Source organism: Pseudophryne corroboree, chromosome 12 (genome assembly GCF_028390025.1).
Source record: "Pseudophryne corroboree isolate aPseCor3 chromosome 12, aPseCor3.hap2, whole genome shotgun sequence".
In the NCBI taxonomy this organism is placed as follows: Eukaryota; Metazoa; Chordata; class Amphibia; order Anura; family Myobatrachidae; genus Pseudophryne; species Pseudophryne corroboree.
In genome coordinates this window covers 147,994,171-148,014,041 of record NC_086455.1, presented here as the reverse complement: position 1 = coordinate 148,014,041, position 19,871 = coordinate 147,994,171, and positions in this window count along the sequence as shown.

Sequence of the window (19,871 nt, the reverse complement as noted above, 5' to 3'; positions counted from 1 at the left end):
TCAGTAACCTGGAGGCAAGATAGATGTTGGTGCGCCCTCCCCCCAACTTCCTGTTTGGCAGCTCTGGGTAGAAGAGTGGGAGGTTGTGATGCTGAAATGCTCACCTCAGTGCAAGGTGGGCTGGGGTTGAGGTGGCAGTATTCTTCTTCTGATGGGGGGCGTCTCAGAGCAGTTTGCTGACATTTCTACATAGAGCATCAGTGCAGTGCAACTTTCGGCTGCTTCACAGTATTGGGCGTCAGAGGAATTTTATCTCAATACCCCATGATTGTTAATATGTTCTGTAACATTATTGCATCCCCATTGTAATTCCTGCTGTAGTATTATATAAACCCTCCCCAGTAATTCTTCCCATAACGTTTTTCCATACTCATTATTTTCCACACCCCCTTTAATACAGTACATCCTATTGAATCATGCCACGGTGCCACCTGGTATCCCCTCCATGTAACATGCCTCCACCTGATATCTCCCCAGTTCAACATGCTTCCTACTTTTCCACCTGGTATCCCCCTTGTAACATTGGCATCCCTCCCTCTGTAATTCCCTCCTCTAGCATTAATACATGATCTCTCCAATCCTATCTGTATGGTCTCCTGCAGTAGCCTGCCGACACGGACCTCTTGGTATCTCAGATCTCCAGCTCCACTTACACGACAGCACGCCTTACACCATATTATGCCCCAAACAGTAATCCCCCTGGCACCATATTATTCCTACACAGTAATGTCCCTGGCACCAAATTATGCCCCATGCAGTAATGCCCCTTGCACCTTAATATGCCCCACACAGTAATGCCCCAGCACCATATTATGCTTCACAGAGTAATGCCCCTTGCACCATATTATGCCCTTACACAGTAATGCCCATTGCACCTTATTATGCCCCACGCATTAATACCCCTAGCACCATATTATGCCCCACACAGTGATGTCCCTAGCACCAAATTATGCTCTATGCAGTAATGCCCCTTGCACCTTATTATGCCACACACAGTAATGTCCCGAGCACCATATTATGCCTCACAGAGTAATGCCCCTTGCACCATATTATGCCCTTACACAGTAATGCCCATTGCACCTTATTATGCCCCACGCATTAATGCCCCTAGCCCCATATTTTGCCCCACACAGTAATACATCTTGCACCAAATTATGCCCCACACAGTAATGCTTCACTTAGTAATAATGCCCCTTAAAATTGGCGCTGTACCTGCTCGTTGTCAGAGATTTCATACCGCTGCTTCTTCCGCTTCAGCTGCCAACGCTGCTGCTGCCACATTTCTGGCATTGCTATTCCATTGTCTGCCTCCTCCCTCCTGGCTCTGCCTATTAAATGTCACTCTCAAAATGGCTGCCACCTCCTCCAGCTTCCTTCAAAACTGTCCTCTCTCAGAGAACGTCCATTTTGGGAGGAACGTTTTCACAGTATTCTATGCGGCCAGCCAGATCGCATAGAATACTGCACAATATCTCTCTTCAAGGTTTGCTACATCTAACCCAATGTCAGGGATAATAGATGGGGAGAGTGGGTACTGATTACCAGGGCTCCGTCTGCTGGGGGGGCCTGGATGGGGGCCAGAGTTAGCGGCCCAGGAAGACAAATGTCCCCCTTTGCAGCGTGCGGCTCTAATATTTTTTTCTTTTTTTGTGGGATGGGGACATAGCCTCCCCTCCTTGATTTGGCCATGCCACCCAGATATCTGATCCTTGTCAGTTCTTGACAGCATTGGTTAGTATCTGAGTAGTGGATAACATTACTACCTCACAACTCTAAGGTTATTCATTCAGGCTTCATTGCCGGTGATAGTTTCTTTTTGGAACCTTGTCATTTGGTCCCTGTTCCTGGCTGCTGATTGTTGCTTATGCCCTGTCAGTGTACGGAGTCTTACCGGTACGCTGGGGCCGCGGGGCCGGCTTCCTTGGCGATGTGCGGGCAGCGGCGGAGGTGGGCTGCTGCGCCGGATCCGTAAGCAGCAGTAGCGGCGGTGAGGGGGTCCGCTCATGGCGGCGAGACGCCGCTACAGTGGGTCGCTCTTGCTGAGCCGTTGCTAGGAGACCAGGGGCAGTGAGCAATGTGGCTTTGCAAAAAGGTCTGCATTACTGGGCGCCACCATGTTGGAGACCAAGTTTTGAGCATAGTTCCTGTTTCCTGTCTCTTCCAGCCAATCCAGGGGAAGCTCTCCCTATAAAAGGGGGCTGGTTTAGGACAGGGATGCCAGTGCTTCAAGTTACAACCCTGTTGTAGGTGCTTTAGCCTGTGCTCCCAGGATTCCTGCTGTATTCTGGTTCCTCCTGATCCTGCTTGGTCGGTTCTCTGTTGCTGCTGCAGCCCCGCCGTTTCTACCCTGCTATTGCCTGTGGAAGCGCCCCTGGAAAACCCGGTCCAGTAAGACTCTTTGGGCACAGTCGGCCCCGGGTCTTCTGCCTCGTCTTTCAAGCCACACTCCACAGATCTCCTTCCCCAGCCACGCCTTTGTACCACCGACCACCACCTGCAGATTATTATCTTCAGCCTCGTTTTCCAAACCACAGTCCACAGTCCTTGTCTCCAGCCACGTCTTCAACCATCATCCACAGTTCCACAGTTCATCATCTACAGTCTCGTCTTTCAAATCACAGTCCACAGTTCTTTGCCTCCAGCCACGTCTTAACCATCATGCTCCAGTCTCGGTTCTCTACCTCAGCCCTGTACCTAATAAATACTTTCCATTGACTCTCAAACCCCGTCTACGTTCTTCATTGCTCCGTGTCCCATGCGAAGGAACTATATCCAGCCCCCTCATCTGGTTCATTCACAGCCTGCTACCTTCTCGAGCAAATCTCAGCTGCCGGATCCTCAAACTCTGCTAGACATGACAGTAAGCACTGGACGAATGGATTCGACGGGTGATCAGGCCTCAGGAGGGGATTCAACTGCAGATATCTGGTCTCGCTTAAGTAAGCAGGAGGCCACACAATCTCAAATCTTGCATTTCATGCAGAGTATGTCTGAACGTCTCGATTCTCTCTGTGTTGCCATGACGGCCTCTCAAGTATCTACAGCTGCTCCCACACTAGCACCTCCGGTCCCGCTTCCTCCTGTACCAATACCACTTCCACGGTTGCATTTGCCACCTCCCAATAAATTCGATGTGAATCCAAAACAATGCCGCGGGTTTCTTAACCAGTGCGAAATCCAGTTCGAACTACAGTCGGCCAACTTCCCATCGGCACGAACCAAAGTAGCCTATATAATTTATTTACTTACCGGGCAAGCGTTGGAATGGGCTTCACCTTTGTGGGAGAGGATGGATCCCATCTTATCTAACTATCCAGAATTCGTGGCCACCTTCCGAAAAATCTTCGACGAACCAGGCAGGACTTCAGCTGCCTCATTGGAGATCCTGCGTCTGCGTCAGGACACGCGTACGTACGTACGTACGTACGTACGTACGTATGTACGGTCGGTCAGTACGTGATCCAGTTTCGCACCCTTTGCTCAGAACTGAAATGGAACGAGGAGGCTCTCATTGCAGCTTTCTGGAGCGGTCTCTCCGAAAAGATCAAAGATGACCTCGCAACTCAGGACGTACCTGATAAGTTGGATACACTAATTTCTTTATGCAATGAGTTAGACCTGAGGTACAGACAACGCTGTATGGAGAGGTTGCGGTCAGATCGCCCTAAGCCTAGAGTTGTTCTTCCACCAACACCATCATCACCAACTGCGGAAGAACCCATGCAGATTAATCGATCCCGCCTCTCCAATGAAGAATGTCAGAGACGGCGACAAGGGAACCTCTGCCTGTATTGTGGTGCATCTGATCACTTTGTTAAAACTTGCAATCTACGTCCGGGAAATGCCCGCTCCTAGTTTGTGCTGGAGAGGTCAAGCTAGGAGAATTCTCAGAATTACATATCAAGAAAGAGTCTGTCCTATTAACCAAATTGGAGCTCCCTTCTTCTTCTCTTCTCATCCCTGCACTACTCGACTCCGGAGCCGCCGAAATCTTCATTACCTCAGCTCTGGTCAAACGATCTGGAATACAAACAGTTCCTTTGGATCGTACCATTTCTGTTACCGCAGTGGATGGAAGTTATATCCCTGAGGGTATTATATCCTTTCGTACTATTCCTCTCAAGATGAAGGTCGGAGTTCTCCATTCAGAAGAAATCTCTTTCCTTGTAATTCCTAAAGCCTCTCATGAACTAATCCTAGGGTTTCCATGGTTAATCAGACACAATCCCCACATAGAATGGCAAACTATGGATGTTCTCTCTTGGGGACAAGACTGTTTTCAGAACTGTTTACCTTCAGTTAGACCTCTCTGTTCTTCCAGCCCTTCCAGCATTCCTGTGGAGTACCAAGCTTTTCAAGATGTTTTCAGTAAGCAAGGGGCGTACTTGGGATTGTCCCGTTGAGCTAGTACCGGGTAAGACTCCTCCCCGAGGTCGAATTTACCCTCTCTCTCTTCCCGAGACACAGGCCATGTCGGAGTATATCTGGGAGAACTTGGAGAAAGGGTTCATCAGGTCTTCTACATTTCCGGCCGGAGCGGGGTTTTTCTTTGTCAAAAAGAAAGATGGGGGATTGCGGCCCTGTATTGACTATAGAGGTCTCAATGACATAACAGTTAAGAACAGATATCCGTTACCTTTGATTCCAGAACTGTTCGACCGTGTTAAAGGAGCTACTGTATTTACTAAGTTGCACTTACGGGGGGCCTACAATCTTATACGTATTCGCCCAGGGGATGAATGGAAGACGGCATTTAATACCCGCAACGGCCATTACGAATACCTGGTAATGCCTTTTGGCCTATGTAACGCCCCAGCCGTCTTTCAAGAGTTCATTAACGAAATCTTCAGAGATCTTCTCTATGACTGCTTGGTAGTGTATCTGGATGACATCTTCATTTTTTTTCTAAGGATCTGAAGACCCATCGGAAACAAGTCAAAGAAGTTTTAACTCGTTTACGAAGGAATCAGTTATTCTGTAAGTTAGAGAAGTGCACCTTTGAAGTACCCACGATTCCATTCCTCGGTTACATTCTTTCAGGCCAGAAGTTACAGATGGACCCCACTAAAGTCCAGGCGATTCAGGATTGGGCACTTCCAGCTACCCTTAAAGGAATTCAACGTTTCCTGGGGTTTGCTAACTTCTACTGAAGATTCATTCAAAATGATTCTTCTGTCATAGCTCCTATAACCGCATTAACTAAGAAGGGAGCCGATCCTGCCAAGTGGTCTCCTGAGGATTTGGAAGCTTTTTCATCTTTAAAGGAGGCCTTCACGACTGCTCCAGTTCTTCGACAACCCGATCACAGCCGTCCGTTCTTGGTGGAGGTTGATGCCTCTACTGTGGGAGTGGGAGCAGTATTGTCCCAGCTTTTCGAGGACGAGAAGATCCATCCTTGTGCGTTCTTCTTGCGAAGATTCTCCCCCGCTGAACAGAATTACGCTATTGGGGAACAGGAATTACTGGCAATTAAGTTGGCCTTTCAGGAGTGGAGGTATTTGTTGGAGGGAGCTCAGCATCCAATTTCGGTGACCACGGATCACAAGAACCTCCTGTATCTACAGTCAGCCCGATGTCTGAACCCACGCGAAGCAAGATGGGCACTCTTCTTTACCCGTTTTAATTTTAAACTCAGTTACAGACCAGGTTCCCTCAACAAAAAGGCAGATGCATTATCTCGCTCCCTAAGTTCAGAAGAACCCTCTGACCGTTCAAAAGAGCAATTTATCCTGGAATCCACCTCTTTTTCTGCAACTAATACCTCTCCACTTCCTCCTCCAGGGAAGATCTTCGTTGCACCAAATCTGCGCAAAAAACTTCTTACATGGGCTCACTCCTCCTTCATGGGCCATGCGGGCGGTCATAAGACACTTAAATTCATTCAGCGCTCCTACTGGTGGCCTCATCTCAGGACTGATGTTCAGGAATTCGTGGCTGCCTGTCCAAAATGTGCTCAGCATAAAAGTCCCAAAGGTTCACCAGCCGGGTTACTCCATCTTTACCGGTACCACTAAGACCATGGACGCATATTTCTATGGACTTTATTACAGATTTACCTACGTCTGGTAGGCGGAACACCGTATGGGTCATAGTTGACTGATTCTCTAAAATGGCACACTCTGTTCCTCTGGCTAATCTTCCATCTGCATCCCAGTTGGCAAAATTGTTTATAGCAGAGATCTTTTGACTCCATGGCCTACCACAGGAAATCGTGTCTGATAGAGGTCCTCAATTTGTGGCCAAGTTTTGGAGATCCCTATGTTCTGCTCTTGGCATGAAATTAAACTTCTCCTCAGGATATCATCCCCAAACGGATGGTCAAACAGAGAGAGTGGACTTTTCTGCGTTTATTCATGTCCTCCTCACAGGAGAACTAGCTGGACTTCCTCCCATTCGCAGAATTTGCCCATAACAATCTTTATCACTCTGCCACAAAATCTTCTCCATTCTTCATTAATTATGGTTACCATCCAAGAGTTCCTGACTTCCAACTTCTGCCTACGCTTGAGGTTCCTGCCGCAGAGTCAACACTTCGACAATTTACTGAAGCCTGGAAACAAGTTCCCAAGACTTTGCTCAAGAATTCCAAGAGATATAAGACCTATGCAGATCTGAAATGAAAAGCTGTACCAAGCCTTAAGGTAGGAGATCGGGTTTGGGTTTCCACACGTAACCTAAGATTAAAGGTTCCTACAAAAAAGTTTGCTCCCAGATTTATTGGGCCTTACCCAATCGAAAAAGTGTTGACTCCTGTGGCTTACAAAGTGAAATTACCTCCGCAGTTAAGAATTCCTAATGCATTTCATATTTCTCTCTTAAAACCATTGGTACTTAATCGGTTCAGAGCCGCTCTGCCTAAATCACCCAAGATCCAATCAGCACATGGAGATGAATTTGAGATTCACAAGATCCTTGATTCTCGCAGACGTTATGGTCGCATCCAGTACCTTGTCGATTGGAAGGGGTACGGGCCAGAGGAGAGATCTTGGGTAGATGCAGAGGATGTCCATGCTCCAAGACTTCTTCGGACATTTCATGCAAAGTTTCCACCTAAACCACATAGGTGTCCGGAGTCCACCTGCAAAGGGGGGGGGGGTACTGTCAGCATCCGGAGTCTTACCGGTACGCTGGGGCCGCGGGGCTGGCTTCCTTGGCGATGTGCGGGCAGCGGCAGAGGTGGGCTGCTGCGCAGGATCCGTGGGCAGCAGTAGCGGTGGTGAGGAGGTCCGCTCGTGGCGGCGAGACGCCGCTACAGTGGGTCGCTCCTGCTGAGCCGTTGCTAGGAGACCAGGGGCAGTCAGCAATGTGGCTTTGCAAAAAGGTCTGCATTACTGGGCGCCACCATGTTGGAGACCAAGTTTTGAGCATAGTTCCTGTTTCCTGTCTCTTCCAGCCAATCCAGGGGAAGCTCTCCCTATAAAAGGGGGCTGGTTTAGGACAGGGATGCCAGTGCTTCAAGTTACAACCCTGTTGTAGGTGCTTTAACCTGTGATCCCAGGATTCCTGCTGTATTCTGGTTCCTCCTGATCCTGCTTGGTCGGTTCTCTGTTGCTGCTGCAGCCCCGCCGTTTCTACCCTGCTATTGACTGTGGAAGCGCCCCTGGAAAACCCGGTCCAGTAAGACTCTTTGAGCACAGTCGGCCCCGGGTCTTCTGCCTCGTCTTTCAAGCCACACTCCACAGATCTCCTTCCCCAGCCACGCCTTTGTACCACCGACCACCACCTGCAGATTATTATCTTCAGCCTCGTTTTCCAAACCACAGTCCACAGTCCTTGTCTCCAGCCACGTCTTCAACCATCATCCACAGTTCCACAGTTCATCATCTACAGTCTCGTCTTTCAAATCACAGTCCACAGTTCTTTGCCTCCAGCCACGTCTTAACCATCGTGCTCCAGTCTCGGTTCTCTACCTCAGCCCTGTACCTAATAAATACTTTGCATTGACTCTCAAACCCCGCCTACGTTCTTCATTGCTCCATGTACCATGTGAAGGAACTATATCCAGCCCCTTCATCTGGTTCATTCACAGCCTGCTACCTCCTCGGGCAAATCTCAGCTGCCGGATCCTCAAACTCTGCTAGACGTGACATGCCCTGACCATGCTTCAAGCCCTATTCCTTTCAGCTAAGTGCCTGTATATTTGTATATTACTACCAGTGGCTTACATGACTCAAGATACCTTATTACTGCTGCTTCATTTGTAGTTGCTGTTTGTAACTACTTGCATTTGACTTTGTATTGGTTCCATTCCCTCATGGGTGTGCTGCCTCTGTAATTATCTCCAAAGTTGATTCTATAATAAGCAGGTCTTTCATTCTAACAGTGCTTTGATTTCCACCAATTTTTTTTCCAATCATTTTTACATGAGACTCTCATAGACAAATCTGTTTGACTCTTGTTTGCCAGTGAAATATTCTATATACATCATTGTAGCCTATTACAGTGCATACGGAAAGTATTCACAGTGCTTCACTTTTTCCACATTTTGTTTTCCAAAATGAAATAAATTTATTTTTTCCCTCACAATTCTACACACAATACCCCATAACAGAGGTTCCCAAACTGTGTGCCGTGGCTCCCTGGGATGCCTCGGGACACTTGCAGGGGTGCCCTGGGTTGGTGGTCCAGGACCAATTCAAATTATTCATGGTCAATATAATAGGCAAAACCAGTGCTGGTGGCTGCCGGTCATAAAATATGTGGCCAAACAGAAGCAAATCTTGTCCCTCACCACACAACTGACCCTAAGGATGACATATAAACGCAATCTACTTAATGTAATATTTCTTTCTAAATTTCTTAATAAGAAATCTTTGGCCTAGTGGTGCCGTGAAAAAAATTCTAATATTCCAAGGCGCCGTGATTCAAAAAAGTTTGGAAACCACTGCCCCATAATGACAACGTGAAAAAAAGTTTTTTTGAGATTTTTGCAAATTTATTAAACATAAAGAACTAAGAAATCACATGTACATAAGTATTCAAAGTCTTTGCTATGAAGCTCAAAATTGAGCTCCGGTGCATCCTGTTTCCACTGATCATACTTGAGATGTTCCTACAGCTTAATTGGAGTCCACCTGTGGCAAATTCAGTTGATTGGACAGGATTTGTAAAGGCACACACCTGTCTATATAAGGTCCCACACTTGACAATGCATGTCTGAGCACAAACCAAGCATGAAGTCAAACAAATTGTCTGTAGACCTCAGAGACAGGATTGTCTTGAGGCACAAACCTGGGGAAGGGTACAGAATCTATATCTGCTGCTTTGAAGATCCCAATGAGCACAGTGGCCTCCGTCATCCATAAATGGAAGAAGTTCAGAACCACCAGTACTCTTCCTAGAGCTGTCCTACCATCTAAACTAAGCAATCAGGGGAGAAGAGCCCTAGTAAGGGAGGTGACCAAGAACCTAATGTTCACTCTGTCAGAGCTACAGCATTCCTCTGTGGAGAGAGGAGAAGCTTCCAGAAGGACAACCATCTCTGCAGCAATCCACCAATCAGGCCTGTATGGTAGAGTGGCCAGACGGAAGCCCGCCTGGAGTTTCCCAAAATGCACCCTCTCAGACCAAAAGAAACAAAATTCTCTGGTCTGATGAGACAAAAATTGAACTCTGTGGCGTGAATGCGAGGCGTCATGTGTGGAGGAAACCAGGCACCACTCATCACCAGGCCAATACCATCCCTAGAGTGAAGCATGGTAGTAGCAGCATCATGTTGTGGGGATGTTTTTCAGCGGCAGGAACTGGGGGACTAGTCAGGATTGAGGGAAAGATGAATACAGCAATGTACAGAGACATCCTGGATGAAAACCTGCTCCAGAGCGCTCTTGACCTCAGACTGGGGGGACAGTTCATCTTTCAGCAGGACAATGACCCTAAGCACACAGCCAAGATATCAAAGCAGTGGCTTCAGGACAACTCTGTGAATGTCCTTGAGTGGCCTAGCCAGAGCCCAGACTTGAATCCGATTGAACATCTCTGGAGAGATCTGAAAATGGCTGTGCACTAACGCTTCCCATTCAACCTGATGGAGCTTGAGAGGTGCTGTGAAGAGGAATGGATGAAACTGCCCAAAGATAGGTGTGCCAAGCTTGTAGCATCATATTCAAAAAGACTTGAGGCTGTAATTGCTGCCAAAAGTGCATCAACAAAGTATTGAGCAAAGACTGTGCATACTTATGTACATGTGATTTCTTAGTTTTTTTTATTTTTAATAAATTTGCATAAAATGTAAAAACATGTACTTGTCATTATGGGGTATTGTGTGTAGAATTTTGAGAGAAAAAATGAATTTATTCCATTTGTGAAATAAGGCTGTAAGATAAAAAATAATGTGGAAAAAGTGAAGCGCTGTGAATACTTTACGGCTGCACTGTATATTAATTATTCTTCTCCTCCAGCCTGTATCTACTTATCCTTCTTTTCTCTCTCACAATAACTTCTTTACTGGTTTATTTTGTCATCATTCCAAATGTAAAACTCTGTAACCTCATCATCACAGATGTACCAGCTAAAATGAAGACATTATGACATGAATCAATGTGTGGTCTGCTGATGTTACAGAGAGATATGGATGCTGCTGCATACTATGATAAGTCAGACTCTGCACCCATCCCACCATTCCTGGATCACTACTGCACTGCTCCAAGTATCCTTAGGATGCTCGGAGCGGCTGTATAGCCTGCAGGCTGCGCGGCCAGAATGTCCAAAGGCACTGCAGTAGTGAAACTGGCTGCATCCTGCTAGCCAGATGCACAGGCAGCGAAAGTGCCACCCTCATGGCAATCCACTCTGTGTGATGGCACCGGCCACACCGCCCATCTTATGGCACTGAGCGGTAGATTTATTATCCTTCTTTAAGGGGTAATACGCTATCTGCACACGTTATGTGCCGCAGATAGCGCATCCCCTGATGTATTATCCCGTTAAAGCGCTATCGTAAGCAGGGGCGGTATGCTGCCGCTGCCTTTTCGGAGCCTCTATCTGTTAGATAGAGCACCGATCACCTCCTTTACTTAAGAACGTTCGGTGTGCCCGAACGTTAGTCTCTGCTTCCTTTTCTCTCTTCGCCGCCCAGATCCGGCACTGCGGCTGTCAAAGCAGTTACTCTGTTGTTTTTTTTTCTTTGTCAATAAACTTTATTGTTTGCTTACACAAGCTCCGGCATCCACAAAATCAATCCGTGCATGCGCCAGCTTAACTCCCGAACTGCATGCTGGGAGTTGCTGGACGGCGCATGCGCCGAAGCAGCGACTGTGGCCGTAGTGGGCTCATGTTATGGGAGTACGTGTATCACCGGAGGGGTGTGATAACGCGCGTCCATAACGCACAGGCTAAGATTAGTAAATTCACCCGAAAGGAGGTCCCGCTTCACCACGATAATGTGGTGAAGCGGGACACTGCTAATAAAGAACCTTAAGGACATTTTAATAAATCTACCCCTGATTACATTATAAGGGTGCACCAAGTGAGGAGCTGCGAGAGGAAGGTAAGTGGTGTGTCATGTTGGGGATGGCTGGGTCTTGTGACAGAAGAGGGGGTTGGCATGCTGGAGAAACAAGTGGGAGACAGAATGGTGGCTAACGAGACACAAGGAGAGGCTGGAGCTGGAGAAACAGAAGGGGGGAGGGGGAGCTGGCTTGGGAGACAAAAAGGGGAGGCTGATGAGACAGAAGGGTTTGCTGGCTGGAGAAACAGAAAGTGGCTGTCTGATGAGACAGAAGTGGCCTGACTGGAGAGATAAGGGGTGCTGGCTGGTGAGGCAGAAGGGGGGCTGGCTGATGAGATGGAAGGGGCCTGACTGGAGAGATAAAGGGTGCTGGCTGGTGAGGCAGAAGGGGGGGCGGGCTGATGAGATGGAAGGGGGCAGAAAAGTGTCTGGCTGATGAGACAGAAGGGGCCTGACTGGAGAGATAAGGGGTGCTGGCTGGTGAGGCAGAAGGGGGGCTGGCTGATGAGATGGAAGGGGCCTGACTGGAGAGATAAGGGGTGCTGGCTGGTGAGGCAGAAGGGGGGGTGGACTGATGAGATGGAAGGGGGCATAAAAGTGGCTGGCTGGCTGATGAGACAGAAGGGGCCTGACTGGAGAGATAAGGGGTGCTGGCTGGTGAGGCAGAAGGGGGGCTGGCTGATGAGATGGAAGGGGGCAGAAAAGGGGCTGACTGAAGACACTGGTGATGGCTGGCACATTACCAACTCCTCCCCCCCACCCTCACCCCGGCCCAGCATGTGCTGCTCATGTGTCGAGGATGGGCACTGCAGTATATTTCACTGTGGAAGGAGGGCCCTGTCTGTCTTGTCAGTCCCGCGATCCACAATTTTTGATTGCATTCCTGCACCTACTGGGTGTAAGTGCTGAAGGGAAACATACCAGAGAAACTATAACAATACATGTATATAAAGTACTTCTTTTAATAAATGACACCTATCAATGATAAAAATCAATTTTGTTTATTCATGTTTGATTAAGCTAAAGGTTTATTTGATAGAACTATCAGCTGAATATTAGGACATCAAACAAACATTTGCCTGAACCTCTGAAGCATGGACAGATTTATTTACTGCAAAATATTAGACATCAATTTAATGAATTAAAATCAACTATATATATATATAAAAATAGGGAATATAAGCCCTTGAATACAAAATTTCTGCATATTGCTGTCTCCAGTGCCGTTCTTTCTTGGCTCCATGTGAATACTTTGTCCTGGCACGGAGCAAGTTGTGGATAGAGCTGTGGAGTGCCGACTGCTTTGCAAGTATATAGGGAATATAAGTGCATACTGTAGATGAGTGACGTCTTTTTTCTCTCCTCTTGCTGTTAATGTTGCTGTCAGCCCTCCCATTATTTCTCTATGTGTCACATGTAGTAGCGGTGCAAGTTAAATCGGGCAAAGTGCAGCTCGATAAGGAGTACAGTAATCCATACAAATGTGTTGCTAGCAGAGACCCGGGTACTGCCAGGATTGGTACATGAACCCAGGAAATTGAGGTCATTGCTTGTGGATGTGAAAGGCCTGTGGAGAGGTTTCCTATTTCCTGCAGCTTCACAGAAGCAGCAAACATTTTATTTGTAAAATAGATGCAGTGTGTCTGAGCAAAATGTGTTCAAAGATTTCTTTTAACATGTCAAAAATAATGTTTAAGCGCTAGCTATAACTCTGGGGGCATGATCCCTGCAGAAGACAGAGTAAAGAAGGGGCCGGCCGTGTCTGGCAGGTTGCACTCCAAATCTTAATTTGGGATTTAGAGGTCAATAATGTCTGAATTCCTTATGGTAGGATTCAAAGTAATAGATGGTGTTCTGTCCCCCCATGATTCAAAGTACTAAAACGGAGCTTAAAAGAGCTCTGGCAGCTGAACATCATGACTACAACCCCAGAGTCTGGCACCAGCTCCATAGAGCCAATGTTTATATTCTCCCATATTCTCCCAGTTGCAGAGTTGTGCACATCTTGCGGTACCCTCGTCAACCGTGTGCTCGCTTGGTTTGCTACTAATCATCATTATCATCAGTCAGGGCTTGTACCTAACTCAGACTGATAATGACATAGCGAACAAACTAAATTAGTTTTTTTAACGGTATTACCAGAGAGGACCAAATGCAGGGTCTAACACACAATCTCAATAATGATAATGTCCCACCGCTAAATGCTTATTTTAGTGAGGAGGTAGTCTGTGACCGATTGAAAAATGTGAAGATTAATAAGTCACCCGCTCCCTATGGAATTCACCCAAGAGTTCTTATGGAGCTGCACGCTGAACTAGCAGGACCACTATTTTTGATCTTCATGGATTCAGTTAAATCAGGTATGGTTTCCAAAGACTGGCATATAGCAGAGGTAGTGGCAATATTCAAAAAGGGGAGCAAAGCTGAACCAGGTAATTATAGACCAGTTTGTCTTACATCTATAGTGGGGAAAGTATTGGAAGGTATTCTAAGGGATAGTATTCAGAAGTTGCCATTAAGGTCATTAAAAGGAACCAACATGGATTTGTGAAGGATAGATCATGTCAAACCAACTTACTTGGCTTTTATGAAACAGTAAGTGCTAACCTTGTTCAGGGTAAGGAGGTGGATGTCATTTTTTTAGACTTTGCCAAAGTGTACGATACAGTACCACACATGCAACTTATCTTTAAGCTACAAGAAATAGGGCTAGGGAGCACAATATGCACTTGGGTCAGTAATTGGTTAGATAATAGGGAGCAGCGCGTTGTGGTTAATGGATCATTTTCAAATTGGACTAAAGTGCTAAGTGGTGTGCCACAAGGGTCTGTACTTGGACCACTATTGTTCAACATCTTCATTAACGACCTAACAGTAGGTACATACATTGGGGTGAGACCACCCACATGTACATACTAATTGGCAGAATACTGTTCCATGAATGTGCAGGTGGTCTGAGATGCAAAACTAAAAATCATGAGTGTTATGACTGGCTATCCTGGTTCGAGCCATGATGCCTACGTCCTCAGCTATTCATCCCTGTATGCAAAATTTAAGACGGAACAAATGCCAGAGGGATGGTTAATAAGTATGTAAAGTGTGATTTTTTGAAGCTGCTAATAGTACTTATTACTATATTGTTTTTTTTCCCTCCCAACGGGTGATTTAGGCTATGGTGTTGCTCCTGGCTTCTGACTCCACTGTCAGATCTGCAAACTTCTGCTGAGTAAAACAAGGCACATATAGCCATCCAATCCGTGATAGAGTGCACCTTTGGTCTATTAAAAACAAGGTTCAGGTGTATTGATAAATCGGGAGGCATATTATTACATTCTGCTAAAATGTCCGATATTGTGCTCTGCTGCTGTCTATTGCATAATCTTGCAGTAAATCAACTGCATCCACAAGATTATGCAATAAATAGTGAGAAGGTAGAGGTTTTGTTACCAACAATTGACATGGGGGTGTTTCCGAGTTGATCGTAGCACTATGATCATCCACACTGACATGTGGGGGGACACTCAGCACAGGGCTAGCCTGCCCCGCATGTCAGTCCCTGCCCCATAGCTGAAGTACAAAAGCATCGCACAACGGCGATGCTTTTGTACTTCAGGAGTAGCTTTTGCACGCTGGCCGGCTGCATGTGATGTCACATAGCTGCTGTGGCCCACCCAACACACGGTGCGGCCACCCTGCGTTGGCCGGACCGCGCCCACAAAATGGCGGCCAAATGCTGCCGTGCCGCCCCCTCCCTCCCAGGGACCGCCTCTGCCTGTCAATCAGGCAGAGGCGATCGCTGGGTGACGACAGCCGTTGGCTGTCAGCCATGCGCCGGCACACTGCAGCGCCACCACATGCGCAGATCTGACCTGATTGCTTTGCTGCGATAAACTGCAGCGAGCGATCAGGTCAGAATGACCCCCTGTGTAAGCACAGAAACTGGAAGGCAGATTAGGGCTACACTTATTGCCAATTATTTCAGCTGTACTGTAAGTATTGGTTGTAATTTCAATTAAAAAACAGGCAATTTTCTTCAAGATTTTGGTGTTTATGTTTAAAATACTGACTGTAGTCAGTCAGTTAATTTTTAAACGAATGTTGAATTTTGCAAAAGAAACCACTAATCACTTTATACTTATATGTTTGTCTTAAATTAAAGCACAAACATTACTGTTATATGTTTAGGAAAACAAATTAACGTGCATTTGAAACTGCACACCTTCAAACATGCAATCCTTTTTTTTATAAAATAATTAAGCAATGTTGTTAAAGAAAATATTTTTAATTTACACATATTGAAAGCACACATGGTGAGCAAAATAATATATTCATTTCTTTGGTAGTCAATGTTTCAATAAGAAATGTTTATTTTTTTTTAAAAACAATGCAAGAAAACAATATGTAATGGGCTTATAAACATAAATAACATCACTTATTTTTTCATTCTAGGATATGGTGCATGGGGAGGCTGATCTACAGGCCTGCTGCTTAGGTCACCATGTGTATGGAGGCACCATCTTGGTGGTGTGGGTGATGTTGCACTTTCAGTTGTGGTTCTGCTTGGCAAAATAGTTGTTTTTTCCATCGACAATCTTGCCAATATTTGTCTGCAAAGTTTGGTTTGTGTTATTGTTTTGATTTTATGTTTCAATAGCTGCACTCAGCTGCACTATGTGTGTACTTATTTCTGTGAACATTGAATTAGTCTACTAACTTGTCTGTTAGATTGTCTATTTTGTTGTGTTTGTTGTTGTAGAAATGCAGGTGGAGGTGATGTGTGTGGCAGTTCTTGTGGTTGTGGGAAATCATGCTCAGGCATTGGTGTTATGGTGTGCAAATGCAAGGTGATGCTCTCTCCATCATCATCATCATCATCATCATCATTATCATCATCATCATAATAATCTTGTATCAGCTGTGGAATGGGACACTCCTCCAATAGAGAGAGTTCAAAATCTACATAAAAAAACAGGTATAACTGATTGTGTTTTGCCACAAAAATGTAAAAAGGTTAAGATAATTTTGAACTGTAGAAAGTGAAAATAAAAACAAAAAAGATATAAAGTTACTTATAATATATCTATGGTGACAAAACTGAGCTTGCGGGGGATTTGTTTTTGGTAAGATCAACACAGAGGACACGTGGACATCCGCTTAGGTTAGAGGAGAGGAGATTTTGCACACAGAGACGTAAAAGTTTCTGCACTGTAAGAACAATACGTATTTGGAATTCCCTGCCTGAGAGAGTAATAATGGCGGACTCGGTCATTACTTTTAAGAATGGGATAGATAAATTCCTAAAGGATAAGGATATACAAGGTTATGCTGGGTAAATCATGTACTATCGTTAAAAAAAGAGATATACCTATACATATATGCCTATACATAACGACCAACATTCACAACAGATAAAATTGTCCTAAAAATAATACAGAGTAGGAGACCACTAATAGGTTGACCTCGATGGTCTAATTGTCTTTTTTCAACCTCAGAAACTATGTTACTATGTTGCTATAGTCCCAATGAGTACTGTTTTTCATTTTTGCAACAGGATGTTTTTTTTAATTTTCATATTTACTTTTTTAAAACCCCTCAAAAACATCTTAAATCATAGAATTTGGGGGTCATTTTGATCGCATAGTATTATTAACCTCAATAACCATAATTTTCACTCATTTTCAGTCTATTCTGAACACCTCACACCTCACAATATTATTTTTAGTCCTAAAATTTGCACCGAGGTCGCTGGATGACTAAGCTAAGCGACCCAAGTGGCCGACACAAACACCTGGCCCATCTAGGAGTGGCACTGCAGTGTCAGACAGGATGGCACTTCAAAAAAATAGGATAGATAAATTCCTAAAGGATAAGGATATACAAGGTTATGCTGGGTAAATCATGTACTATCATTAAAAAAAAGAGGAAAATACATAACGACCAACATTCACAACAGATAAAATTGTCCTAAAAATAATACAGAGTAGGAGACCACTAATAGGTTGACCTCGATGGACAAATTGTCTTTTTTCAACCTCAGAAACTATGTTACTATGTTGCTATAGTCCCAATGAGTACTGTTTTTCATTTTTGCAACAGGATGTTTTTTTTATTTTTATATTTACTTTTTTAAATATAGGATTGACGCCCCTTACCAGAATCCAACGCAAAAGCCGGAGATGTGCATAATTGTGTTGGTGACAGCTCCACATCACTTGTCACATGTAATGGTGGCACCTCAGTAGTGGTGTGCTGGGCCAATGCAGATGATGGACCTATTTTATGTTGTGGAATTTACATTGTTACTTATTTAATAATATGATTTGCAGAAAATATGCAGATATGTGTTATGCAATTTCAAAATAATCAATTACACCTTGTTGTGTTTGTTCCAAGAAAAAAAAAAAAAAAAACTTTATCTATTAAAACCATAACTACTTCTTAACAAAAGCCTGTGGTATAATGCTCATTATTGCCACATTTTTTTCATGGTTTGATTGTTAAACTAAAAACACAAAGACAAAATTAAAACACATATTGCTTTTATTTTGCTATTGTATCTCACCTCACACACTCAGGCAGTTATAGGTTTGATGGGTTTGTGTTTGTTTTTTGGGGGTTTTGTTTTGGGTTAAGGGGTTGCAGGCTATATTTTGCCTGCTAGTTGGGGTAGTTACCATAATGGTTCGGGGGAGAAAATTTAAAATATTAAGTATGTGGATCATGATTTGTATACGGACTTCGGTAAATATGTATTCTGTGGGGGAACAACGCACAGTATATTGTATAATGTCAACTATGTTTCCCAGCGTACACTGAAATGTCTGTACCATTAATTACTTTGTTGAATAAAAACACTCTATTAAAAAAAAAAAAACACATATTGCTAATAATTACCAGGACATTGATTATCAACTGGTGTGGAGTGTGGTGCAGAAGTGCTTGTTGTCAGCTGGGCTGGAAACAAACATTAATTACAGGTGCACAAATGGCAGACATGCCTGTGTACTTACAGTGAGTGCTTAAAAAAAATGAGTGTTTAATAATTAAAGAAACATACACAAATTTAAAAATAAAATAAAAAATATATATGTTAATATTGGTTTAAGCAGGGTATTTGCAAGTAACTCACCAGATTGTTGAGGACATGGTGATGCATTAGTGTCATGCACATTCATTCCAGACAGCACTTCTTGTGGAATTAAATTCTTATACAGGGGTGACTCCAGATAAGCTAGCTCTCAATCTGGATATATTTTGTATGTGCCATTATCATGTGGCCTTATGTTAAGCAAGTATATGACCCATAGTGGATATAATTATTATTGCTGTGTGTGAGTTTGGGGTGTGGTGCTCCCTGGATTTGGTGTGGCCGTGCTGCCTTGGGGTAGCACACCATAATATTTTAATACCATAATTTATTTAGCACTTTTGTAACACTCCTATTTATTTTCCACTAATACTACTCTTTTTTTGAGTATTTTACTAACTCCCTTATTTTTGTATCACTTTCTAACACTCCTGCTTCTTTCTTATTAACACATATTAACACTTTAGTATTTCAATTGTGTGCTGCCCTGGGGTGGTTGGGCCTCAGCCAGTTTTGTGGGGTCTGCACCCTGGACTTATATTTAGTATTAGGGACCTCCAGCAATAGAGATGCCTTGAAGTGGCCTGGAGGCTTATCATATTTTTTGCAAAATATATGTAGCCAAGATCTCTAAATTTTCTATTATCATATAGTGTACAGGTATTGTTGCTAATAGCCCTTAGGGTGCGTGGGAAAAACCCTTTTATTTTTTCTTGTCTAGAGTAACCCCCTCCCGCAGCACCTGAGGAATGTTACAAGTTCGATTAGAGCAGTTTGCCATTATATATTGGAATAAAAGCCTTCACCTGCTCCTTATATTAATTGAAGTGGATGTGCACAGGTATACCACCTACAGTACCACCTGCTACTCTCCTTTCCCTGACTTACCCTACTCCTATTACTTGTCATCCTCACAAATGCAGTCAAATACTCAAATAGCACTCACTGTTGCCTGAAGATAAATCACAACTCCCTTTCACATTCAATTACACTTTTATTGAGGATACACAAGTGTTTCCGATTTTCAACTCTGTTAAATAGTGTGCATGTGATACATTTGGCCCAATAGGAAGGAATGAGGAAGTTGAATTTGATTTTGCATTCGATTTATTTTCAAGGGGATTTTAGATTCGATTTGGTAAGGAATTTCATAAATTCAACTCAAAATCCCTTGCCAAAATCGATCAACATTGAATTTTATTTAAAAAACATATGCAAAATCTATTATCAGTAAATGTGACATTTTTGAAGGGATTTAGAAAATCAAAATCGATTTCAATCGATTTTTGAGATTCAGAAAAATGCTTTCAAAATCGAACTTTAGTAAATATAACC